Source organism: Trachemys scripta, chromosome 8 (assembly GCF_013100865.1).
Source record: "Trachemys scripta elegans isolate TJP31775 chromosome 8, CAS_Tse_1.0, whole genome shotgun sequence".
NCBI classification, from domain to species: Eukaryota; Metazoa; Chordata; order Testudines; family Emydidae; genus Trachemys; species Trachemys scripta.
In genome coordinates this window covers 59,924,789-59,952,480 of record NC_048305.1, presented here as the reverse complement: position 1 = coordinate 59,952,480, position 27,692 = coordinate 59,924,789, and the positions used below count along the sequence as shown (strand labels likewise).

At 41.3% G+C, this 27,692-nt stretch overlaps 1 protein-coding gene across 4 annotated transcripts in view; it reads left to right on the top strand.

Annotated features, from left to right (window-relative positions):
- The first annotated feature begins 11,228 nt into the window (after nt 1–11,228).
- The window catches only part of BRINP3 (BMP/retinoic acid inducible neural specific 3), a 317,084-nt gene continuing 300,620 nt past the window's right edge, over nt 11,229–27,692 (top strand). Inside the window, exon 1 of one of the 4 annotated variants that reach the window (XM_034778429.1) lies at nt 11,229–11,698. The gene's annotated coding sequence lies outside the window, so the exon portion shown is untranslated. Of the gene's footprint in view, nt 11,699–13,047; nt 13,379–14,489; nt 14,954–27,692 lie in introns of those variants that run through there. The other 3 variants (XM_034778434.1, XM_034778431.1, XM_034778430.1) reach the window with 3 other exon arrangements.

Sequence of the window (27,692 nt, the reverse complement as noted above, 5' to 3'; positions counted from 1 at the left end):
CAAAGAGAAAACAGTATCCTTCACCAAGGAGACAAATGGCCAGTGTGTTCCATCTTATGAAAGGAAGGTCACAACCAACCTGGATGGAAAACACTGCAAAGACTTTGGGTAAGCTAAACTTCATCAAGATACGGGAAAGTATCTTTTTAGTTAAGTCTAGGCTCTAGAGTGCAAGTTAGGATTTTGTTTTACATAGAACCATTTTTCCAATACTTTTCTTGCTGCTTCTTGAATCTCCACTCTTTTAAAACTTGTATTCATGTTCATTATAAACATATTTATGTTGTATGTTAAGCGAAGCTGTGATCTAAGGTGCAACTAGTAAGCTGGGGTGTCCTGCTTCTTTGGGAGCAGCAGATCTATGAATTCTGCAAGTGTCCAATGGAACAGGGGCAGGACACTCAGAGAGCTTGGAGGTTGCAGTATGCCTATCTTTAACCTGTAGAGAAAGAACAGGGCCTGTGCAGGCCTTGAGGGAAGTGCTTGTGTTACCCATGGCTGGGAGGATTGGGGAGCCACCCCTTACCGGCACAGACAGGCTTCCTCACACTAAGGGCAGGTGCCTCACAACCCTGGGTATCCCCAGGAAGCAACACACCCATATCATGGCACAATTTGTGCCTTCAGTGTCTCAGGAGTTGGTAGGGGAACCCAGGCCCATTCTCCTCATCCAGTTCCAATACAGGCCCTGGTGTTAAGCAGCTCAGCATTATACCTGAAGCATTATACTGCTGCCTCCCTGGATCACTTCTTACAGTCCCCTCTTTTCCCCACAGATAAAAACAAAACCTGAAATAACTGGAATCAAGGATAAAGTCTCAAACCTTCTGAAAATCACAAGTCTCTTCCCTTTGGGTTTGGCATAGGGTTGTCAAGCCTCCCGGTTTTGCCGGGAGTCTCTCTGAATCAGGCTTTATCTCCCAGAGGCTACTGAAGCCAAACCAGAAGATTTTAGGCAGCTAAAAGTCTGGTGGTGCAGCAGGGCAAAGGCAGGCTCCCTGCCTCCCCAGGCCCCGCACCACTCCCGGAAGTGGCCAGCATGTCCCTGCGGCCCCTGGGAGGAGGTCAGGGGGTCTCTGTGCACTGCCCCTGCCCCAAGTGCTGACTCCGCAGCTCCCCTTGGCCAGAAACTGTGGCCAAGGGGAGCTGCAGGGACAGTTCCTGCAGGCAGGGGCAGCACACATAGCCCCCACTGCTGCCCCCCCCCGGGACTGCAGAGATGTGCCAGCCGCTTCCGGGAGCGGTGCAGGGCCAGGGAGCCTGCCTAAGCCCCACTGTGCCACTGACCAGGAGCCACCTGAGGTAAGCATGGCCAGAGCCTGCACCCCAAACCCCTGCCCTACCTCTAAGCCCCCTCCCAGAGCCAGCACCTCAAACACCCTCTTGCACCCCAACCCCATGCCCCAGCCCTGAGCCCCTGCCTGCACCCATCCTCCCTCACAGAGCTCCCACCCCCTCCTGCAACCCAACTCCCTGCCCCAACCAGAGCTTCCTCCCAGAGCCTGCACCCCCTACACCCTCCCATACCCCAATCTCCTGCCCCATCCCTAAGCTCCCTCAAGCACCCAAACTCCCTCCCAGAGCTTGCACCCTGCACCTTCTCCTGCACCTCAACTCTCTGTCTCAGGCTCAGCCCAGAGCCTCCTTGCACACGCTGAACCCCTCGGCCCCAGCCCAAAGCACATGCCCCCTCCCATACCCCAACCCTCTGCCCCAGCCCAGTGAAAGTAAGTGAGGGGAAAGAAAGCAAAGGGGGGGGGGGAAGTGAGAAGGGCAAGGCCTTAGAAAAAGCGGGGGCAGGGCCTTGGGGAGGGGATGTGGAAGGGACCAGTTCAAGGGTATTTGGGTTTGTGTGATTAGACAGTTGGCAATCCTAGTTTGGCAACATCATTATAACCAGCTGTCAGACAGCAGGAGCACAGAACATAGATCAGTTCATCTCTACTATTTGCTGCCTTAGTTAGCTGGCCAGTTCCTTTTTTAAGCTCCTCCTCCAAGCCATGAATGCTTTGCAGGTGGGGTGAGGCTGCCTGGGCCAAAAATGGCTGCTTAACTCTTTCCTTACTGGTGCAGGGTTTGTATGCCCTGTCACAGGGCCCCAAAGCTTTGGCATTTGTTCCCTATTCTAGTCTGAAATAGGGAACGTGTGATGACCACCAAGGTATGTTGCTAAACTCATCTTGTTCCATAGGTATTTGAAAATGAGATGGGAATGGGATTGTAAGTATGGGGAATTGTTGGAGGTGAAGGAAGATTAGAGTTTTTAAATGTTACCTGGCTCATTGGTGGTGGGTTATATTAAGTTATAGTGCTGCATTTATGGATTTATTTGTGATGCATTTTAGAATTTCTGTAAATACAAATAAAAAATAATAATCCTGACTTAGAAGGGGTTAGCACTAAGCATCTTATTCAGGTTGTTAGGGAAAGCATTCCAAAGAGATGAATATATCAACAGTACCCAATCTGCTTTTGCGTTGCTATTGTGATAGTACTAAAGGCCTCAGCCAGAATCAGGGCCCCCTTGTGCTAGACTATATGAAAACACATAGGAAGGCACAGTTCCTACCCCAAAGCTTGCAACCTCACTTGGATCAAAGTGCAGCTAATAAGTGTAACAGATTGTATGAGGGAAGTAGAAATGAAGGATTAGAATAGGATAAAGAGGTCTTGTAGTTACATAAATCAGCTGTGTGCATAAATTGATGGTTTGATTTCATTTAAGATTTAAAAAATAAATAAATATTATCAGCTATTCCTGGTTGTGGCTCATCCTAACCATTACTGGGTTGTCTGATTCCTTGTATACCTCACAGCGCAACCAAATATCAAGATGAGTGTTTTTAAGACACAATGTGAGAATCATGTTATTTTTGTTTGTTTGTAGGGATGGCATTTTGTCCCACAAACAGAATAGAAACAAAAGAAAGAACCAGCTTCATATCTGATGGAAACAAACAAAAAGTAAGACTCTCATTAAGTGGAACAACATAACTAAATAACTTATTTAGAACATGATTTATTGCACCAAATACAAGCTTGACTTACCACTGTTAGTGTGACAATGGACTCTTACCATATCTAGTAATAGACCCCTGGACTACATAATTACTATTCTTACAGTACTATAAAGTGAGACAAGGTAAGTGAGGTAATATATTTTATTGGACCAACTTCTGTTGGTGGAAGGGACAAACTTTCTGCACTACAACTGGTTCTGGTTGTCTAGTTTGCAATATCACTCCATGTTATTTCTTAATACCTGTAGAATAGGCAAATCCCCTCTATTCTGAGGGCTTGTCTACATGGTGCATTAGTCCACACCAGAAGGGTGTAATTCTAGTGGACACTGTCGAGAACACTAACTGGCCACATGGATGCTGCTGGCATGCAGTAAAAGCTCCTTAATGTATGGTAATGTTGTCCTGTTTCGAACAGTACTATATTAGTGCCAAGATCTGATTGGCTGACAGCTTCACACAAGAGCGATTTGTATAATTACTTCACGGTTATTTCTCAATAATTGTGCAATGAATATGCAAATATCTTTATTCTAATTAGCTAATTGTGTATTGACCATATTCTTGGTTAATAAACTCGCATTGGCCTCAGAATTTACTTTCAGCATTAAAGTGTATTCAGATATCTGATTTTTGCATCATAAACAAGAAGCAACCATAAGTTATAATTATATTATATCACTGAATTAACAGACAAAATCCAATAATTGGCTGAGATGGCCTCAAAAAGTTTCCTCTATTGCCTTCCAAACATTCCAGTAGGTTTTTGTGACCAAACATTGTTGAGTGAGAGGTTAATGTCATGTCGTCATTTTATCTATTCATGTAACTGGCTAGGTTCATTAAAGTTGTCCCGTGTGTGTGTTTCTACATAGTGTCACTGTTCGTGCCTTCCTGTAAAGTATCAGGGGAAATATATTTTTCTCCTTTTACTCAAAAATAGCTTAATGTTTTGGCTCAATCTTTACAAAAATATTCATTTCTGGGAAGATCTCTGATCCAGCAAAGTACTGATTCTGTGTCTAATTCAAATTTAGACACATATGTAAGAATTTAGGTGAATCAGGGCTTAAGTCTAGAAAATTGCAGTGTGAAAGGAGAAAGTTTCAAAAAGCAACTGAAAACAGGGCTTTAGAATGGAAACACATATACAACCTTAAATGGGAGTTTTCTGCTGCTGGGTCATCATTCAACAAAGAATTTAAGTACATGCTTAAAATTGATCATATGCTTAAAACCATCCCTGTTCAGCAAAGCACTTAAGTATGTTGGTGTGCTTTGATAAATGAAGGTCATCATCACATAGTCCTACTAAGGCCCTTCTAATTGTGGTGTCTAAATACCTACAGTTTGTGGTGAAAGATAAATGAGGTAGGATTCACCTTTTTTTCTTCCTCCTTATCTCTGAAACTGAAGAGGATACCTGGATCTTCAAAACCTCATTATCCCCAAGTTTGGGAGGCTTGGGAATGGTCAGCCTCTAGGGCTGCTGCTGGCAGAAGCACATATGGTGTAATCAGTATCAATAACACAAACTGTTGCAAGACAAGAACTCTAAAAAACATATATTCACTGCCTAATTTTTGATCCATTATGTTCAAGTGGGTTCAAAATTAAGCTAACTTAGTTCACTCATCCAAACTCTTAACAGTCTTTCTAGCTCATTAGCCCGGTGGCCCTGACAAATGATAAATGCTTGCAATTTTGCTTATTTTAAATGTGAACTAGAGAATGGAATATATTGAACAGATTGCTCAAAGAATGGTATTATATTAATGGTGTAACATTAGTGGCCCATGTATTTTGATTTGTATGGAGTAATGACAAATTACAACAAAGATTGTTTTAAATTCTGCCACAGATTTTTTTGTAATATGACTGTTAACCTCATTTTTATGGGGGGTAACCACATCTATTGAGATAATGCACCAGATGTTAGGAAATAATTATCCGTTTGAACTACTGTCAGTAAAATATTCTGTTTTTCCAACTGCAAATTGCTTTCCCCACACACCCGCTTCTCTCTGGGGCCTGAAACACAAAACCACCTTCCTAAGTCCAATGTTGTCTTTATGCAGTTTCTTGACACTACAGCAGGTGAATGGAGAGTTTCATGGAAGCCTTCCAGCCCTTGGTCCCTCCTTGGGCCTCAATAAACTTCATTTAAACACACTGGCAAAATATATTTTATTGTTGCAAATACCCATGAATTGAAAGGACACAGCTGTGCCAGTTTCTTATCAGTACTACTTCCACCTTCAGTTGTACAGAATGATGTTTGCTATAACTTATTATATGTGTGTCTAAAGCTGGCTCTTGTGCCAAGCACCAGGCACAATAAAGCTTCAGTTGACTGAATCACTCAATCTGAAATTGTGTCTTGTTTTTTGACATGAATCACTGATATGCGTTGAAAAGTCCCCCATTTATGTCAACCTCCATTTATTCAAATACATTCCAATTTGTAAGCTCTTCAGGACAGGGACTGCTGCTTTCTTTGTGTTTGTACAGCACCTAGCACAACAAGGCCTTAGTTCTGACTAGATCGTCTGGGAATTACTGTAACACAATAATAATGGACTAGATTTTACTCAGCCCTGAGAGAGATCACCAGTGAGGCAGTGGAGGTAGGGGGGGATGGAAGGTGCAGGGAGTCTCCCACAACCATAGGCGGTGACTTCCCCTCTACCTGGGGGGTGCTCAACCCTGCCCCTCTGCCCAGGGCACCCCCCCACTCCACCCTTTCCCCCAAACCCCCACCCTGCCTCTTCCCCGCCTCTTTCTGCTCCCTCCCCTGAGTGTGCCCCATCCCCGCTCCTTCCCCTCCCTCCCAGAGCCGACCTGCATGGCATGAAACAGCTGTTTGTGGCAGGCGGGAGGCACTGGGAGTGAGGTGGAGGAGTTGGTCAGCAGGGCCGCTGGTGGGGAAGAGGCGCTGGGAGGCGGGGGGGGAGGGGAGATGGGGGAGCTTGTCTGCCTGTGGGTGCGAAACACTCACTAATTTTTCTCCTTGGGTGCTCCTACAGAGTCGGCCTATGCCCACAACCCCAAACACATTCACAAACAATCCTGTGCAGGAATAATGTGCAATCCTATTAGGAAGTGGAGGCACTTCAGGCTAGTCACACTGCCCAGGCTAGCTCCCTGAAAGGGAGGGATGGGAAGAGGGCAGGACCAATAACTCTGACTACACCACACCAATCAGTGGAAGCACATGTTGCACTAAATCAGTGGATAGCTACGCTGCTGCTGCTATGTGCACTGTTCTAGAGTCCCAGGAGAAATTCTGTCTGAGTCAGTCAGAAGTGTAACCCATAGAATCCCACCCCAAGATGGTGCAAGTGGCCTAAAAGCCAGAATCTCCTATTCAACCTCTATTCTCTTCAGATAAACACAGTTTTGGCCATCTCTTGGTATTTTATTGAAAATCTCACAATATTCGATGTTGTTCTTAAAGGGTCAGCTGCTGGAGATAAGTAAATGCCAGGGAATCTGTTTTTATTTTTAAAAAGTCTCTAGCCCTCCTGGTTGCAGAAAAAAAACCTTGGAAATGTGATCAAGTCACAAACTAGCAGACGAAGAAGCCACAAGAAATTTATATTTGTTTTTTTAAATCTCCTGCTTTTTAAGTCAATCTCATTATTTGGATACCTTACCCATAATTTTTTAACATATGGGGTTAGCAATTCATTGCCATTTTACTTTACTTAACCTTAGCCCTCTATCCTGGCTTAACCATCTGACTGTTAAATTATAGTAGTTGCTCTACAATTACATCAGCCATACGAAGAAGAAGATCCATCTATTCCACACCAGTCACCACTGTATATAGATGAAAGGAAAAATTAATAGTTGATAAACAGTATTTCTGATGGTGCAACCGCATCTAACCCCTCTGCTGATGAACACGCACCCAGTTTCTGGCCCAGTTGTGTTACTAGATTAATTTTCTCTTTGTGGAGGGCAGCCAATCTCAGAAGAGTAGAGCAATATACAGCATCCTACGGTGTGAGTTTGCTAACTCATGCAGGTTTCAGGTATGTGTGTGAGTGTATGACTTTGTATTAAACATAGATAAATAACTCTTTTTTTTTAATTGGGGGAGAGAGGAAGAAAATATACAGAAGCAGCTCATTCCCCATGAATGAAATGTTGAAAAATACTAAATTAGAGCTCTCCAGAAAAGGCAGGGAAGAAAGTCACTTCAGTGTAATAGAGTGAACCATGTCTCGATTAAAAACAAGATATCAAGGTCAAAAGATTTCGATAAAATACAATTCTATCTTATATTCTGTTTGTTTTGTATTGTGCAAACACTCTATTCATCTACTGATTTAGTTTAATAACTGTGGGTGTTAAAAGAACTAGAGACTGAACACGAAAGATTCAAAATCTGAGAAATGTGACAAGCCATTTAAAAAGAAAAATATATATAGTATAAATAGATGGCAATTAAATATTCACTGGTGGGTTTTCTTGCTCAATATGCAATCTTTCTGACATTTAAATCACAGCTTTTTTTTAAAAAATCTCACTAATGCAAAAACACTGACAACATAAGGAGTCAAGAGATTAAGCCTTTTTGCTTTAACTTTAATTACTTTGTCATTATTTCAGTTAAGGGCAAGGCACTTTAGTAGGTTATCACATTTCTCCTCCCAAGTGTTTCAAAAGTCAAGTACAGTTTCCTCGGACTAAATATGTAGTGTATGAAATATTTAGATGAAAAGTTATAGCAGAATAGGATGCAGAGAATTTATTATAGCTGGTATACAGGCACTTTAAGAAGGTGGCAGTATTGCTCACATAAAATGTTGTCAATACAATTTTTTTTTTTTTTTTTTGCAAGAAACCAATTGCAATGTAAGTGTCAGTGCTGTATTTGCCTGATAAATTACATGCAGCCTCAAAAAACTGAAAATAAACTTGTATGGGGTTTTGGAAGAAAGATGAGTGCAAAAAAGACATTGATAATGAAGAAAAACAAAAAACAAATTGCTGTGTGATATGCTGTTGATGTGTGTATGTGCAACTTTCACCCACATGATTAATGTTAATAACACTTTTATTGCATCAGTTTTTTTTCAGTATTTAAGTAAAATTCAACTGCTTCAAATTTCAGTATTCTGGCCCATACTGGGTAATATCTGGTGACTTTACATTAGGGCCATTGTAAACATTAATGGTAAATGCACCCCTGACCAAAGTGCCTACACAAGTCCTATGCACCACTGAAGTGCTATTTTGTGCGTTTAAGTGGAACTGAAGCAGCCACTAGGTCTTGAGCTGATCCTCTGCACGGGGGTGAATTTCACCCCAAGATTATTTTGCATTTATTTTCCTGAAGCATGAAGTATAATAATAACAGAGTAAACATATTAATTTAAGAAAGATTAGGTGAGGTGTCACTTGCTCAGCAGTTAGAGTTGGACTGCTATTAATATTAAAAACATGAATGTGTGTGCTGTGAATACTAGAAATCAAATGTAAATCAAATCACACTGTGTCCATTGCATCTTGAGATGCCTTGCTATGAAATTAAAATTACTATAATTATGAAAAAAAGATTAAAGGACCTGATCTGAAGCCCTGTGAAGTCAGTGGAAGTCTTTCCATTAATTATAATGGGTTTTGGATCAGGCCCTAAACAAAACCATCTTGAACAGTCATCTTCACTCTTAATCTTCTGAAAAACCACCCCCCCCCCCCCCCCCACCTGCAAGTTTCCTTTATCAACAAGATGACTTCAGAACAGTTCTGGCTAGGACATCATTAGGACTGGCATAAAACCTAAAGAGAAAAACAGAAAGGCATTAGCATATCAACATGTCTTTAAAAAGTATCCCTCAGAGCTTGCCAATGTTCTTAATAATAAACACACAAAAAACGATATTGCTGCACGTGCACAATCTGGCACTGTTGATTTATCCCATCCATACAACTTTATCTCACTGACTTTCTCTTGTGTTTTCCTGGGGATTTTGTTCTTTTCAGAAAATGGACAATGTCCTTATTGAATATCTTGAATCCACAAGTCTATTTGATAGTCACTGCAGGTTTGATGCACAACAATCTTTGTTAAGGAGAACACTGACGTTTATATAAACAAAGTGACCTTTCCTCTCACTAGCATTGGGGGGGGGGGGGGGGGAAAGGAAGGGGAGAAGGAAAGGGGAAAGGAAGGAGGAACGAATCCTGTACTACTTGTTGCCAGCTTTGACACTCGGGAATCATTGATGGTCTTATAAAAAGACTAATGGAAATTAAATGTAAAACAAAGGTGTTGACCAGTTTACACACACACACACATCACGGTCGAGTACACGTAAATGACTGTAAGAAAGCCAAATTGAGTGGTCAATGAAATCATCAGAAAAACATATATTCTTACTGAAAAGCCGACATCGCCTAATTAATCCATACAATACAGCATAGTGACTTGTATTCAGAGTGTAATTCCTACAAGACAACGAAGTGCAATCTGCATGCGGGTTAACATATACAGTCATGTCGCGTATTGATGGGGCTCTGATCACTGGAAGCATGGTAGAACATGGCCAAGCTATGTTACGCTTGTAAAAATTCAAGGATTCCACAGCTTCCTGCTGGGTCTGCAGGCTATTAATATCGACATATTAAGGCAGGCAATCAGGAATTAGCTTTCATTTCACTGATGTCAAATTGTCAACTTGACTATGGCTATATACTGAGAGGGACAGTGAGGATATGGAGAAGGCGGGAGCCCTGTGGCTACTCCTCTCCCACCCGCCCCACCCCCGCACCTTGAAATTCACTACACACTCAAGAGCCACTATTATGGAAAAGAGAAAAGGAAATTTTCCACTAACCCAGCTCGTGATTTACATGCAGAGAGCAGGCGAATGAATAGCAGAGAGAAGTGGTGCGCGTCTTTGGCCACAGCAGAAAATAAGATTACTTACTTACCTACCAGGGATGCCTTGCGCCAGGGCAAATGTTTATTCCCTCGATCACCCACCTCCTCAAGTCACTCCAAGAAATCAATCTTCGGCATTGCCCCCTCCTTCCCTTCCTCTCCGTCCAAGGAGAGGGAACAAGATTGAGAGCGAGGGAGGAAAGATAGGAGAGAGGGCAAAAGGCTACCTGGGAGTTCAATGTCTAACATCCCTGGATGGGGGGGAATAAACCTCGAAACACAAAATCAGGCACCTAGGATCAGCAGACAGTCCGCTGGGAAAAGAGGCAGCTCCTTGAGGAGGAGGAGAAGGATCCTTAGAGAGGGAAGGAGCTGACTTAGAACAATAGGGTCTCAGATAAAAGGCTTGGTTAAAAAGTAGCCTTAGGGAATGGAGGGGGAGGGGGTAATCTTACCCGGTCGGTACGGCAGCTATCGCTTGTTCCGCTGCAGCCTGCGCGGTACAAGGATACGCGAATGGCACAGTCACGCCGTAGACAGCAGCAGAGCCATTTCTCACGGCCTTTGCCGAACGCGAAAACCAAACACAGAACATAACTCCCGCCCACTCCCAGTCCCCCAAAGTGTCATCGCAGCCCCACAGCCATCCCCGACACGGGGACCCGGCGGAATCAAGCCCATCGCCTTGCGAAGGGGATTTATACGATCACTGGAGGAGCTGGAGCTGCTGCTGCGGCGGCTAGTCACTTTCTCTTTCTCCAAAAGCGCCGTGCTCCCAGCACAGCTGCTTTCTGCTCCTTCTTCCCCGTAGCATCTTCTACGCTACACTTGTTCCCAGGGCCGGCTCCAGTATTTCTGCCGCCCCAAGCAAAAAAAAAAAAAAAAAAAACCCGCGATCGGCGGCGGCAGTTCAGCGGCAGGTCCTTCGCTCCTAGAGGGAGTGAGGGACCTGCCGCCCCGAATTGCCGCTGGTGCCGTCCCTCTCCCTTGGCCGCCCCAAGCACCTGCTTGTTAAGCTGGTGCCTGGAGCCGGCCCTCCTTGTTCCTCGTGCAAATCACGGTAGATTTAGTCCATGATTTGGTGTGGTTAGTTCCCCCCAACCCTTCGTTATCCCCTGTCACCCCCACCCCATGGTGTTGACTCGCGGGGGTTCAGAGGAAAGCCACGGTAAAGGCACTGACTTCATATTCAAGTCCTAGAAATCATGAACCGCAGCCCAGGGTATCTCTGGAGAAGTACAGACCAGTGCAGTATCTCTGAGGTTGCCCCCTCTTGAATTCTCATTGGATCCTCCCCAGCTCCCTAAATCATTCCCGCTGCTATATCTATCAGCATGACTACAGCCTCGTTCACTAGTTCTCTCTGTATCTCATTGTCTCCACCACATCCTTGTACTTCTCTGTACAGATTTCTCTGTGCTCCTTCCTCTCGAGCTGGGTTGGCAGAGCCTCTCGCCTTTTTAACATTTAGAAAGTCTCACGGTTTGTTATTATTTATCTCTTTTGCCTGGGGATCATCACAGACCCCACTGCCCACACACAGACACGCACACTTTTCTTGGCATATTCGATTCTTTTATCTTTCTCTCTTTCTCACACACACACAAACACACAAAGTGGTTTCTTTTACTTGGCGGTGTGCCAGTAGGAACTGCTGATTATTTCTAAAGGGCCACCACCATGCAGATCACTTTTTTAGCTTGAAGCTGAAGATCATGGAATGTCTGCTTGGATTCTGGCTTCGTTTCGCTCACAATCATCTCGCTTCCTGAAATTTCACCTGGTGAGTAAGTTTATTTCCCACGCATGCCGTTTTTAACAAATTTGACACTAATCTAGAGTAATGTTTAGGTCTCGCCATTTTAATGCTTTATCCTTTACTTTCCGAACTCGAAGAATTACCAAGCATCAGCCCTACTTGACCGCATCCATTAATGTTACTCATAGCCAGAGGCAGTAAGTTATAATCTGCACCACGATTACACTACATTCCGCTGCTTATTCATCACATTTTATTAATGTTTGCATCAGACAGTGTACCTGCTACATCCCTTGCTTCATTAACCCGTTCCTCAACCCCACACATATCCACTGGCACTTGTAAGTATTTTGAAAGGACGCATTATTTCTATTCAATATACTGTAGGAGAATTGGTCATAGAATCGGTGTGTGTGTGTGTGAGAGAGAGAGAGAGAGTTCATTACTCTTGCTGATCCCCACAGAAGAAGGCTGTTCAGGTTGGTTAGGATTTTGCTTTATTTTCCATCAGTTCAATGAAAGAGAAAGAGAAGGGAGAGATTTTCAGACCTGATCAAATATACTCGATGGAGCTGCACGGCAGGTCTTGAAGTTGAAGGTGATGTCTGGAATTTGGGTTTATGGAAAAGAGGCGTAGTTTGAGCATCCTGTAGACACCTCTTTTTCCCTTCATGACAGAGGAAGGGAATCCTGGCGAATTATAATAATTCTGGCATAATTCTAATGAGCAAACTTGCTCTCACCTCCTTCCTGCACGTCCATTTCTGATCGTACCTTCTGATTACACCCCTCCGCCCCCATACCTGTATTTTACTACAGTGCAGACAGCAGCTCAGGAGCCAGCTGTGTTTTTAATAAAACGCACGCACATTTACATGGAGCCCATCTTTTGACCAACTGAGGACTTTTGCTTTCGCTAAAAAAAACCCAGTTAGTATAGAAATAAAAAATGTCAGGTGCCTTCATGGAACCATTTGTAGCAGGGTCTTTTAACATTCATATTTCTTTAATTAGAGATTATCCACATTCAATAGTAGAAGATGAGGAGGGGAATACCTTTCACAGCGAGGTATTAGTTTAGTTCCATTTCACTGTCGACGTGATTTGGCTTGAGCGGGGTATGGTACGTGATACGATCATGTCTATCACATTGCATACATGGATCACGGAAGCAACTCAGTTTGTGATCCTAACAGGTAGATGGGCCAGTGAGAGAGAATGAGGATCTGATTGAATGTGTTGGCTGGTGGATGGGAGAGGAGCGAAAAGATCAGTGTTCTCTCAGTACCCGCTCCTATCCCTGAGAGTCCTCCTTCCTTCTCCTTCAAGTGTTGGATTTTCTGGGGAGGGAGGAGTTAAAAAGCCACTCAGTCCTCGGATCCAGTTGAGAAAGTCCATTTCCCTTTCAGCTCCTTTCCTCTGGGCTGAGTATGGAACCCCTACGCCTCGTCACTTTGCTACAGCTGTGTGTGACTTTCCGTTTCAGTCTTCCCTCCAGGCGAACCTATCGGGGGCATCATTACTGACCGTACTCCCTCACCCATTCAGCCAGGGTTTGTGTAATTAATCAAATCCCAATAGGGGGTAGTGAATTGCGCTTCCTCTGCTGCTGCTGGGATCCTCCACTACCAAACGGGTCAGAGGAAAGAAACTTTCAGTGCAGTCAGATCCTTTTCCCCACCCCAGATGTAGCCGAATGTCTAGGTAAGTGCATTTCAAAGGCTCTGCCTAATTGCTGTTATTAATTGTATTATTATTATTATTTATTATTTATTAATTACCCCCCGAACGGTAAGGTGCAAAATGAGGAGAGGGGATTTCATTTGTGCATCACCTACAATCTGTTAAATGTTTGCACTCTGGAAAGGCGATTTATACGCAATCTCCCAGGGTGAATGGCACCCTCTATGCCCTCGGAGGGGGGTGGGCAAGGGTTAAGGTATAGCATTAGGGAAGCTGACTTGGTTAGAGCACGTTCAGTTGATGGACGGTGGGAATGCATCGGAAATAAGAACTGACATAGGTTGGCCCGTGTGGCTTTTTCATACTTACTGGAGGAATAAAAAAAAATCCTTTGCATACAAACACCAAATAAATCAATGCAATTAATGTAGTCTAAATGGGCATTTGCAGCCATCAAGCATGAGGCATGCTTAATAGAGAAGATTCCCATTAGCCTTAATGCTTCATTTCCAGCGTTCAACAGTTCTAACCAGAGGAAACCCGCTGCTCACCACACCATCAGGATAGATGACTCAGATCTGTAGCCTCATTCAACAGCCTGACACTCTCCCCTCCCCCCTGTCTTGTTTTGTTTTAAAGGCGTGATAGTGCGTAAATAAAATTAACTCCCTTAGGGGGAAAGACCTGCAATAGCCAGCTTGGTTTCCTTTAGGTTTGTATAATAGCCTTCCTAAATTGTCTTCACTGCCAAAGATCACCAGAGCTACCATCAATCATCATCATCATCATCTCCCCTCAGTAGCTTCATGGATCCTGGGCTCAGATCCTGTTCCAGATCTTAAAATGATTTTGAATCTTCCATTGTGAGTGATAGACACTAAGGTAGAGGTGTCTTTAGGGGGAGTTAGTTTCCTGTCTCCTTTATAAACACACTTCACAAGCAAGTAGGGCTGACCATTAGTCTGTATTTGAATTCTACTCAACTCTTGAAAGTTTTGCTTTTCTTTTGGGCGGTGGAAGAGGGGGGAGGAGGGAAGTACAGGGCCCTGGTAGTGTCTGTCCTTCACCGGCAGAGGGCGGGGTTCCCAGAGTGGAGTGAGTGAGTTACTTTTGCAGCCAGGCGGCGGCAGACTCTTGTAGTCTCTGACGGCTGGAGTCCTCTTTCTCGGAGTCTCTCACCTTAGAGGTCACTTTGCTTTGCATCAGTTTGAGGAGCACAAAGTGACCTGCACCATCTTGCATTACCCCTCCCAAAGAAAAAGCCTGCTTGAGAATTATCCAGGGGATTTGTTACCTGCTATCTCTCCCCAGAAGATGAGGATGTATCAATTTGTGTAAGCTTGCCAAATCTACGTGCACCGGGGTTGACCAGAAAGAGTTAATAAAGATTGAAGGCTGCTCCCAGCATGAATCCTATGTGTACCTCATAGCTATAGTAGCCAATCATAGGCAACAGAGGTATGAACTATAGGATGGTGTAAAAAGCAAGGTGAAGAAATTTGGGTGTAAATTGTCACAGCACATTGGACTACAGGAGTCTGGGCTGTCTTGGCTTCTGATCTCTGTGCACTTACAGACCATCATGCATTTTAGCAGGTAAGGGTTTTGTTACCAGCAATCTATACTGTGTCTTATTTCTGCATTCATGTGCATTTTCCATGTACATTTCATTAAGTGTTTAATTGCATCCTGCCCTGAATTACTCCTTCACAAACTATTCCGTATCATTTCATTTTGGTTGATTGCACCATAAAATTGTTACTCTTCTAAAGGGGGGCCTGGGGAAAACAGTAACATGATATAATTTAATGTGGGTGAGGCATTTCTTAAGGCTGTATTAGTTTAAAATGTTAATTATTTCAGTTAGAGAAGAAGTAAGCATATGGAAAGTGTATTTGTGCAGTATGGTAATTCATGACTGGCATAAAAATATAATGCATGTGCTGAGTGAAGAATGTTCTCTGTATAGTATTGATATCTGCCACAGATCCCCACCAAATAAAGGCCACTTTGAGGCAGACTTATAATAAAAGAAATCTTTTGTGCACCCTCAGTTAATTAGGGACACAGCTGTTTAGCTGGCTCACAAGTCTGAGAGAAGAAACCATAATATATTATTTGCTAGAAACTCTCATGTCTAACTCTTCTTTTAAATGTTAAACAAGAGAACGGTTTTTTAAAACAAAATATCTGTTTTTTAAAAACAGTGTAAGTGGCACACTAAGCATATGTGGATAAATGTACATTAACAGTATAAAGAGTAACTTCAACATCACAGGCTGTATAGACATTGGAGTTTAGGTAGTGCTGTCAATGCTCAAACTTCGAAGTGTAGTACACTCCTATTATTAAAAAAATTAGATCTGGTAGCATAGCTGTATGGTGTGATATGAAGAGGCTTTGCTTTGAAAATACTGTACAAATGTTTAAATTGTAGTGGAGGAAGCAGTAGTCAGACTCTGTTGCATTGCTGTTTCAGAGATATCACAGTTTCATATACAGACGAGGTGCGAGGTGAAAACAAATATTGCCCTGAATTATTTTCTCTTTAAATCTTGTATATAAGTTTAGGGGGGAAATATTTGGTGTTATTTCCTGTAGCCTTATAACCACCTGCACAGAGAAGAGATAAATCCTACAACATACATTTATCAATACGGTTTCTGCATTTCGAGTGTTCACTCATGAAATGATGAAGCATTGAGAATGAAAATGTTAACTAGCAAACAAACAGCTGAACATTTTACAGATCTCACTGCAAAAGGCAGCATTTGTACAACTAACAATCGCAACAACTTGAGAATCTTTGAGCAATATAATCACTGTCTATTTCTCCCTTACTCTTTCAATTACTAAGTGTCTGAGTTCTATTGTGAAGAATTAATTACACTAGCCCACTAGTTGTTCATGCCAACCTGTGTTTGAGAAGTTTTTTTTTTTTTAATTTATATAAATGATAGTGACTTTCCACTGCTCTCAAAATACAGGAGATACATGTTGACTTATGGGACTAAAATAGTTGATTTCATTTGGATTAGTTTGAAATCAGGTTTTCCTATTTGACTTTGATCGGTCTAGAAAACATCTACTTTTTAAAATTAAATGGAAAGAAGTAATGTCCATCTAAAACTAATACAAGCTTGTTTTCCTTCACCAGTAGTTTTCGCAAATCTAAATGGAAAATTGGGAGAAGATCAAGAATACTATCAATTTATCATAAATATCTTAGTTTGCATTTAGGAAACAAAGGGGTGGGACTTTCTAAATAGTAGTTTCTGGAAATATTCAATATTTATCAACTGTCATATGTAACCTGTGTACCCCTCTTTCTATTCCTCCAAATGACTAATCTCTCTAAAAATCAGAGATAGACATTGATTTTTCAAAACATTGTTAACTTTTTTGGGAGTTAAATCACCAGAAGTACAATTTGACAGATGTTTCTGAAATATGCTTTCAGGAAGATCGTGTTAAGAAAGGCTATCCCATGTGATTCTCAACATGGGTAACTTCATTTTATGAGACTGAAGATTCATACCTTCCTTATCCCAAACTTTACTATTGACATGGAATTGTGTTTGAAATTTTCAACAATAATCCTCCTTTAGAACTTATTGTCTTATTTAGTATGTCTGCTCCTCATGAAAGGCCTGGTGTTGCACCATTAAAAATGACAGGAGTTTTGTTATTGACTTCACTGAGGGCAGGATCAATCACCAAGAGTATAATTTGGATTAAGAATTGGATTTTAATATATTTTTTTTTAAAAATGTCTGGGAACACTATTACATTACGTGTTGCCTACACACTAGTACCAGAGGACTTCATTGGAATGAATACTATTAAGAGAGACTAGAAGTGAAGTGTTATGGAACTGGTCTTATTGTTTTATATCACACTGTTCAAATGATGTATGATACATTAGCATGCCTCCACATATAGCAAAAATGTATCAAGAGCCTTGTTTTCAAAAGTGCATGCCTCCCACTGAGCTCCAGGTGCCCTCTGAATATCAGGGCATTACATTGTAAGAGACATTGAAAATAGTGTAAGTAATAAAGTTTTCTAACCCTGAAATTAATTTAAAGAGCCAGGTAGATATTGTTCTCCATGCACTGGGTTATATCATGGCATCAATTTTAAGCGGAACCCCCACTGAAATGATTGGGGAGTTGTACTTAAACCCAGTGGCATCATATAGTCTATTATCAGAAAGAACCAAGGACATTCACTGGAATGTTGAGGCTTTATGAGTTTAACCAATGCACTTTTCACAAAGACCATAGATTTTTTTTCCATCTTCAAAGGAAAATTGACCAGGTGATATATACTGTTAGCTCAATTAAGATTATTAAAACCATAGTGGTTTCTCTTATAATGAGGTGAGATCCCATGGCTCTTCAGTCAGGTACCTTTGCTGAAGCAGTCACATTAATGGTGATTAGAAAATGCTGCACATTTGCAGTAACACCTTCATTGCCAGACTTACCACCCACTTGGTTAATGAGAGAAGTAATTTTGTGACATCATTCATATTTTTACAGTATTTATTGTTTGTAGTGAACAAAGGTCTTAAATCCAGCACTATTTAGATTATTATTTAATCATTTTAAGTTCATATTTATTCATAATTAAAAATAACTATTGTAAGTCGTATTAATTGAGGCTAATTTATATCCCTTTCTTTAAAACCAGCACTTACAAAGCTATGTTTACTAATTACACCCACTACACTGAGCTTGACTGACCGCAAGGAAAGATCATCTCTAAATTCAAACAAGGGAATATTAAAGTGATTCCATTTTTAACATTAGCCAAGTTTTCCATTGCAAATCTCTGTTTTTAAGGAGCTTTAAACTCAGATATAAAATATATACAATCGGTGCTGAATCCTGGTATTACCTTTTGAGGTGTCAAGCTGGGAGTGAATTTTTTTTTTTAAACAAATTATGATCAGTAGTCACTAGATCTTTTGAGTATATATAAGAAAAAAGTTATAATTCTTTTCATTTTGTATTTTCGAATTAAAGTTTTCAAGTACTTTAGTAAAAAAAAGTTAGCGAGATTATTATATATTGGAGAAAAAACATTATATATGCATTTTATGGTCATGAAAGGGGATGGACAGGCAACCTGCACATCTATTCATCTGCAAAATAGATACAACAGCAGTGCAAGATTCTGCTAACCCTTCCACCAGTGTGCTTCAACCCTGAACTGCAGGGCTCACTTAAAGCTCAATACTGAGAGTACATCCTTTTTTCAGTTGGGAGACGTAGATGCTCAGCACTTCCTAGGATCAGATCTTACTCCTTAACTCTATGCGGAGACTTCTAACAAGGGTGCCAGTTAGTGTCAATTGCATCATTGTTAATATGATGAGAGGAAGACCTGTCTATTAGGGAATGTACTAAGACCACCAACTTTTTCACATACAGTCATTGGATGGTAATTACTTTTATCACTATTGACCTGGGATATGAATTTGAACCATCAGTGGCTTAAAAAGAGAGAGGTTTTGTATCTCATTAGCTACTCTCTGAGCCATCCAAATACATATATTTTAACAGTTTCCCTCACATTAACTTGAGAGTCAGAAATGGTTCTTTTCATTTATATAATTATTGATAGGTCAGATAAACTTCTGTAAACAGATTTGTCTTGATTAGGCAAAGTCTTTGGAAAAAATCTCCCTTAATTCTTACAGTGTTTCAAATAAATAAAAAGGGGCGATAATTTATAATTAAGAAAACCTCACAAACAATGGGGAACATTTTTTAACCTAAACTATAAATCCTTGTATCTTATTTTTTTATTAGAAAGATTAGAGCTGAAATGTCAGCTTTCAAGTATTAACTGTAAACATCTTTCCATTTGTACTTCTAAATAAAATGGTTTGTTATTTTTACTAGCTGCGTCATATTATGGTTAGTAATATTGCTGAACTACAAACTGTTTTAGAACCAACTTATAGATACACTATCAGTTTACATCCACCCTTTCTGCCACTACAGGAAAGATTGTCTCTTTAATAAGTCAAAATTGTTCAAATACATCAGAAAATACATTTTTTCCCCCAGATGAGCATGTTTTAGGAACAAGACTGATTAGGAGCCTAGAATAATATATATGTATATACACACACACTGTAGACTGCCCAATCCACATGACATAATTATTACTTCCAATCAAGCATTGTGTATCATCATCCTGAGATGCAATTAAGTCCAGCTGACTTGCTGCGATTTGAATCTTTGCTCAGTCAGCCATAAAGTTCCTGTGCTTAGACCCATAAAAAATTAATAACTATAATGTGAACATTTAAGAGCATCTGGACGTTACCCATATACTAGCTATAGGCTTATAAAAACCACCTCCTTCCAGCTAGATAGTGTCAATAGTCCTGGAAAAGGAATACAAATAATTCTGGAAAGTAGAACAAACTTTGCAGATTACAAATACCTGTATAACAACACTTCACTCTGATAGAGTAGTTTTCACCCATCGATCTCAAAGCACTTTACAAACGAACTAAGTTTCACTGTTTTGTAGTTGGGGAAACTGAGGCACAGGAGGTTAAAGTGACTTGCTCAAGATCATCAAACAGACCAGTGGCACAACCAGGCATAGAAGCAGGGGGCTAGAGTTGTAGCTGCCACTTTAGGCATCAAGGTCCCAGATATAGGCACTACTGCTCCTAAACCCTGCTCAGCTGGTGCCAAACTCTGTAGGCACTTAAACTAAGTTGTTACTGAAGTTTACACAGCAAAAGTTTCCTATGTGCCAATGTTCCTGCCTCACTCTAGGAATCTGGGTGGCTGTCTCTTGCCTAAGACCCAGTGGATTCATGAATCAGGGGAAGACAGGAGTTCCTCTAGGCTCTATCTATCTCACCCTCAGGGCCCAATCCACAGGTCCCTTTGTGAATCTAGCCCATGACCTATGCTACATGCTAAAAGCTGTCCTTTAAGTGTGAGGACTGGCTAAGAATAATGAGATGCTATTCATGAAGAAGCAATAGAAATTTGGCCCTCTGCTTAAGTGATATATGAACTGTGTGGTAAAATTTTCTGCAGGTATAAATGGGCACAACTCCACTGACTTGAGTAGAGTTTTACTCATTTACCCCAGCAGACAACTGGACCTAGAGCCTGTTCAATCAAGTAGTAAATCTGTTATGGACTTTGGAGCCCATTTGGATGAAAGGCATTATAGAATGGAACACATGATCTTTACTATTTTGTTTGATACTGCCATCTTTTAAAGTTTTGTTTTTTGTTTGTTCATAAAATAACAGATTAAAAAAAATGTAATTGGAGTGGGGGAAAATGTGGTGAAAGAAAAATGAGACATCACTGAGACCTGCACTGTTGTAGAGGACTTCTGGCTGACTGTGAATCCTAATGAGAGAGACAGGGTTTGACCTGCCTCACCTGAAAATGAAACCAGCCAGACTAAAAGTTTGTGCAAGAAACTTCTAGAGCAGGTGACATCTCTATAAAAGTACAGAATGATGTCCGTTTCCCGAGCCAAGTCACAAGAATCTCCCAAGCAGATGATCAAACTGAACAACTCAGCAAATAAATAAATAAACAAATAATAATAATAATTAATAATAAAATAACTTAAATTAATAAAGGTCTATCTACAATATGTTGGGGCACCATTAGAAACAAGGGGGCAAGGATAATGGGAGTAAGTGCAATAACATTTGAGAGGGTGGACAACAGGAAGAAATTGAAGCCAGCGATCCTTTGGGCAGCCACCACTTAAAACTTCAATGCAAAAATGATCTTATTACAATTGATAGAGTGCTCTGCTCACTTGGCCCTCTTCCTAAAGCCAGAGAACACTCATTTGCCATTATTTTCACTCTCCATTACTTTGGGAAGAATGTTTAGCATTTTAGTAGCTACAAGGAAACTTCTATTATATCTGAAGTGCAGAAGATTTCTTACCTGCCCCAGAATTTGACTCAGAACCTCCAGAGACAGGAACTATAAATAGAAAGAAACAGTTCCTGGGGGAATAGGGTGAACAGCATCATCATCATTATCATCTGTTGCATTTTTATATGGCTTCTTTCATCTAATGATCTGAAAGCACTTTACAGGCATTAATTAATTAAACCTCACAACGCTGCTGTGAGGAACGTGTTATCATGATTTTATGTATGGAAAGCTGAGATAAAGAAAGGTTAAAGGAATTGTCTAAAATTACTCAGTGAGTGAACTGGGCTCTAATCCAGGAGCCTCCTGCTCCAACCACTTTCCTTCCCCTAGATCGTACTTAGCCATGCTTGGAAAGCTGTTGGTCACCAAAGCTTTTTGTTTTAGGGCTTGATTCAACCGCTATTGCACTTAAAGGGAGCCTTTCCTTTGATTGCAATGGGATTTAGAGTGGGTCTTCAGAGTAGAAGGTGTGGAGCTAACACTTTATATATCTAGTCCCCACTTTGAGATGACAGGAATACTTCCTTCAGTTGAAATTGAGCATTCAGTTTAGAAACTAATATGGGTTGAGCAGATGGATGGAAATAAATAGACCAGAATTGTTTTGTTACTTGGTGGTATGTCTTCTTACATATGCTCATGCTTATGTTTGTATATGTGTGCTTTTCACAGATATGTGATACTCAGTAGGCATGCTGGGCCAGAAAACTCCTGGCTGGGACTGATTATGAATGAGGTGGATATTAGTTTTCTTTGATTTCTGTGCTCTTCTGCAGTGGAGAATATTGCCCATCTAGTTTTTAGAAGCTTCCAGCTAGCTAAAACTTCCCTGAGTCTGATTTTAAAACAGGTGTCCTACAAAACAAATGAGTGAAAACATCTGTCTACCAATGGAATTTTCTATAGTGCTCATCCCCATAGTAGCTAAGACTTTATAGATTCAGGGTTAACTGCACATCTCTCTCCTCACCCTCCACCCCACCCCTTTGGACAGAAGGCCTGTCCATTTGTTGGATCAGAAAATAAAAGCTCTATGTCAGTTCAAGTTCACCTTTTTTATGCCAAAAATCCTTTCGTTGAGTCTCTGGAAAACCCAGCCTGAACCAGTATATGCAAACACCCCAGGAGATGGTGCGTTTTTGCAGTTGTTTACAATCCCAGGTGTAATCACTACTGTCATAAAGTAGAAACAATCCTACATAACCCATGTATAAATTGAATACAATGATCCCCTAAGATACTGCATGGGGTTGCAATATCTGTCACACTAATATTGGCTACATATAAGTCTGCATTTGATGCCATTGGTTTAGTGTGCCTTTTGATCTGATGAAATACTGGGCCTGCTGCTACTGTCCCTGTAGGATAGGTTCCTAGCATTCTCTTTTCCCAAGAGAGAGAGTGCCATTTCTATTATAAACACCCCAATATCATGTGAAGTTTTAATTAAAATGTGTGGGCCAGATTGTAAATGTCCTTGTGCAGGTGCACAGAGAGTTGCCATGAAGCATTTTCCTCTGTCCTTCTCCAGCTGCACAGAGACCTCTGCATTAGCACTCCTTATGCTTGGGCAGGAACTGCTCACCACTCTTTCTCATCTAGGACATAACCCCACCTTCTTTGCACCAGCCTGCAGAGTCAGGCTGGTGCACCACCAGGAGCAATCTTCCTGATTTTAAGGTGTCATGCAGATTACTCTTCCCAGCTCTGTTCACATGGAGAAGCCTGAGGAGAGAGCTTGTGATTGCCTCTGTCACAATCTTTGTTAGTTTACCTTCTCTGGCAGAATGACTGTATACTGCATGCTATGTGGGGCCATTGCATAAATGTCAGGATCTAGCCCTTTGCAGGTTTTTCTACAAGAGAGTAGGGTGAGAAGGATTTTACATTAGGGACCAAGCTCCAAACTCTGAAGTATGGATATAATTTAATTTGCCTCACAATGCCTAGTGTACATACACAGAGTTGAGATGGCAATTTCTGTGAGATCCAGTAGACCCACTCCACCTGCATTTGATATCAAAACCTTTTCACTCCATGCAAAGGGGTCAGTAACTTCAGAAAAAGGTTCTCACATCGCTTAAACACCCGAGGCATAAAGAATTGCTTTTCTACAAGCAACATCCCCGGTGCCCTTGTGAGCATGGAAAGCTAAATAGAGATTTAATCGGGCATGCTTTTATGCCTCTTGGAATTTGTGTAAATACAGATCCATAGGGCTTTCCGACTTGCAGCATGCTGTATGGCTCTAGATCTGATAGTAAGGTATATGCTGGCTCAGTTTCAACACGACACTGGCAAATATGACAAAAAAAGGCTTTTGGTTAATATACACATTCCCTTTAATATGGACATATAGTTTTCCCATAATTTAACTGTGTTCTATCTATCAGATGCTTAGATAGTCATTACTGTAGTATTTAAGAGCCTTACATCAATAATGGATTTTATTCTCCAACATCTGTATGAGGTAGGAAAGTATTATTTCCAATGTAAAGATTAAGACCTGAGGCACTGGGTTGAATATGTGAATTTTCCTATTTAGCATAGATACCTAATCAGCTGTTATTTCTGTAGTGTGTGAGAGCTTCATAACCCCCCTGCGAGATGGAGAAGTGTTAATGTCCCCGTTTTACAGGTGGGGAACTAAGGCACAGAGAGACTCACTAGAGGTCACAGAGGAAATCTGTGGCAGAACAGGGATTTGAATGCAGTCCCAGGTTATTACCCTACCCAGTGGATCATTCATCCTTCCCTAACTGCTCAGGATTTTCTCAATTCTCTCAGCACAAGAGAAATACCTGTTAACTCCATCTACTCCGGACAGATTAGGTGGATTAGATTTCTCCAGTCCACACTTTTCTAAGGCTGACTTACCAATTGAGGACTGTTTCCCTATCTGGAAGACACAAAACACAGAAAGAAACAATTTTGGGCCACCACCAAGTCTCACTCTTCCCATTCACTTCCAGCATCTCTTCGTTATTTGGAATATTAACATACAGGAAAGATCAAGCAGGAAACTGATTCCTTTGACACTATACCATCCACAGAGCAACAGCCTCCTCCACTAAGATGGGAAAATAACTAAAATTGTAATTTTGGGACACTGCATCATGTCATCAGCTAAAATACATAAAGACCAATGAGCACAAGAGGATGAACGTAGATTAAGAATACTAAAAGAGTATGAAGGTGTTTGTGATTTGGGTTCTACCTTACATATTAAGATGTAGGTGGCAAAAGGTAAATTAGCTCTTTTAAAATAGCAGGGATTAAGAGAAAATCAAGTTTGATATACCAGACAGGTATTATATAAGGAGGAGCTAAAGTGATTGGCACTGGTGGTACACAGGTACAATAAAAACACACAGATACATTCTATTAAGCACTCCCAGGGATCCTCTGGAGTTAAATTCTCTATAGGAATAGAAACACTACATATTTTAAGCCACAGTAATGCAAGCAAAGAATGTGATCAAGGTAATGAAATCTTACAATCCAGACAAACCAGATGATGGCTGCAGCAGTCAGGGCTGTCCTCTGATGGTTTAGATCTGGCTCACAGCTAGAGGCAATGAACAATGGCTAATAGAACAATGGGATCACCTGGTATGGAAAACCCAAAGTTCCTATCAACTCATGTTCTCTGACCTCCTGGGTCATAATTTAAAGGGGCCCTAACCTGTTTAGATTTGGCTTTTATAGTGAAGACAAAGGGAGGATATTGGTCCATTAAAGAGGCGCTATAAAAGAAAACATATTAGCTATAAAGAGCATATAATCAGGTATGACATCAGGACCTGGAGGCAGCCCATGCTATTTTAGAGCCTGCAGTGTAAAGCTTTTGCAAAGTCTAGCTAGTCTGATAAGTTTAACCACATTAATTCTTCTTAAAGAGTAACAGATTTATTTGGTCATACGCTTTTGTGGGTAAAAAAAAACACTTCTTCAGATGCATGGCATGCATTTCGTGGGTTTTTTACCCACAAAAGCTTATGCCCAAATAAATCTGTTAGTCTTTAAGGTGCCACCGGACTCCTCATTGTTTTTGTGGATACAGACTAACACGGCTACCCCCTGATAATTAATTCTTCTGAAACTCTCCCTCTATTATGGGTCAGAGGACAATAAAAAAGGACACTGACATCAGAATTCCTAAGAGATATCTGACCACGTCCTGCTATCCTGTGGGTCAAACTACAGGCTAACATACTGCTGAGACTCTGCAGGGTCAAAGTGACTGGAGGGAGGGCTTTTCAAAAGTGCTCCCCATTGGCCTACACCAGGGGTCAAGTATCAGAGGGGTAGCCGTGTTAGTCTGAATCTGTAAAAAGCAACATTGGGTCCTGTGGCAACTTTAAGACCAACAGAAGTATTGGGAGCATAAGCTTTCGTGGGTAAGAACCTCACCAGGGGTCAGCAACCTTTCAGAAGTAGTGTGCCGAGTCTTCTTTTATTCACTCTAATTTAAGGTTTCGTGTGCCAGTAATACATTTTAACGTTTTTAGAACGTCTCTTTCTCTAAATCTATAATATATAACTAAACTATTGTTGCATGTAAAGTAAATAAGGTTTTTAAAATGTTTAAGAAGCTTCATTTAAAATTAAATTAAAATGCAGAGCCCCCTGGACCGGTGGCCAGGATCCAGGCAGTGTGAGTGCCACTGAAAATCAGCTCGTGTGCCGCCTTCGGCACACGTGCCATAGGTTTCCTACCCCTGGCCTACACTCTGCTGCCATGAAAGTCAATGGTAAAACTCCTGATGGTTTCAATGGTAAGACCAATGCTCAATGCTTTTGAAATCAGAAGGTTTAACACACTAGACAAAAGTCTTTTGACCGCCCAAACTTGCCTGTGGAAAACTTCCTCTGGCAGGCACCCTCAGCCCCCCAAGCAGCCTCTGTCCCTTTTAGAAACATCACCAAGAATTTATGTTAGGGTCATGGGTAAGATACATTTTCTTTCTTCATGGGTCGTAAGTGGTTTTCCCCAAACAAAATCTGTGTCAATTTCAATAGTCTCATATAACAGCCGCCCCTAAGCCAGGATTCATTGTAGCTCTGTCCAAATGAAAGAGAATGATTGGCTGCAGCCAGCCCCAGTAAAAACAACTGTCTGCAGTCAGGCTTTATCCATCCTAAGTGCCTCTTACTTCTGGCCCAGACACACTTAGTTAGGAAAGCTGCTCTCAGGGAGAGCTTTCCTTTCCACAGAACCCTGTGCTCTAAAATTATAGCAGAGCTTTCAGGTAGCTATCTCCTGCTTCTCCTGGTCCTCATTAACTTCTTCTTTGCCCTCTGAGTGCATAGAGTCTATACCCCACCCCCCTCCAAACACCTGCTTACACAAAGCACAATATCATGCCTTTGACTGTATCAAGCATAGGTTCCTTTTTGCAGTCCTGCAAAAATTCAGTTTTGGGAAAGTGTTTATTTCATGGATTCACTGCTTTCCTTCAAGCAACAAATAAACATTGAAGTCCCATGGCCAAAATTCCCATATTGTTGGATGGTGTATGGTACATACTAGGAGTATATCGTGTCCTATTTGTTACTCATTCATTAATTACCCTTCTTCACAATCCATAAAGAATTCTGACCCAATCCATAAGAACATAAGAATGGCCATATTGGGTCAGACCAAAGGTCCATCCAGCCCAGTATCCTGTCTGCTGACAGTGGCCAATGCTAGGTGCCCCAGAGGGAGTGAACCTAACAGGTAATGATCCCTCTCCTGCCATCCATCTCCAGCCTCTGACAAACAGAGGCTAGGGACACCATTCCTTACCCATCCATTGCCATTAATGGACTTAACCTCCATGAATTTATCTAGTTCTCTTTTAAACGCTGCTATAGTCCTAGCCTTCACAACCTCCTCAGGCAAGGAGTTCCACAGGTTGACTGTGTGCGGTGTGAAGAAGAACTTCCTTTATTTGTTTTAAATCTGCTGCCCATTAATTTCATTTGGTGGCCCACAGTTCTTATATTATGGGAACAAGTGTATAACTTTTTCTTATTCACTTTCTCCATACCACTCATGATTTTATATACCTGTATCATATCCCCCTTTAGTCTCCTCTTTTTCAATCTGAAAAGTCCTAGCGTCTTTAATCTCTCCTCATATGGGACCCTTTCCAAACCCCTAATCATTTTAGTTGCCCTTCTCTGAACCTTTTGTAATGCCAGTATAACTTTTTTGAGATGAGGAGACCACATCTGTACGCAGTATTCAAGATGTGGGCGTACCATGGATTTATATAAGGGCAATAAGATATTCTCCATCTTATTCTCTATCCCTTTTTTAATGATTCCTAACATCCTGTTTGCTTTCTGACTGCTGCTGCACACTGTGTGGACGTCTTCAGAGAACTAGCCACAAC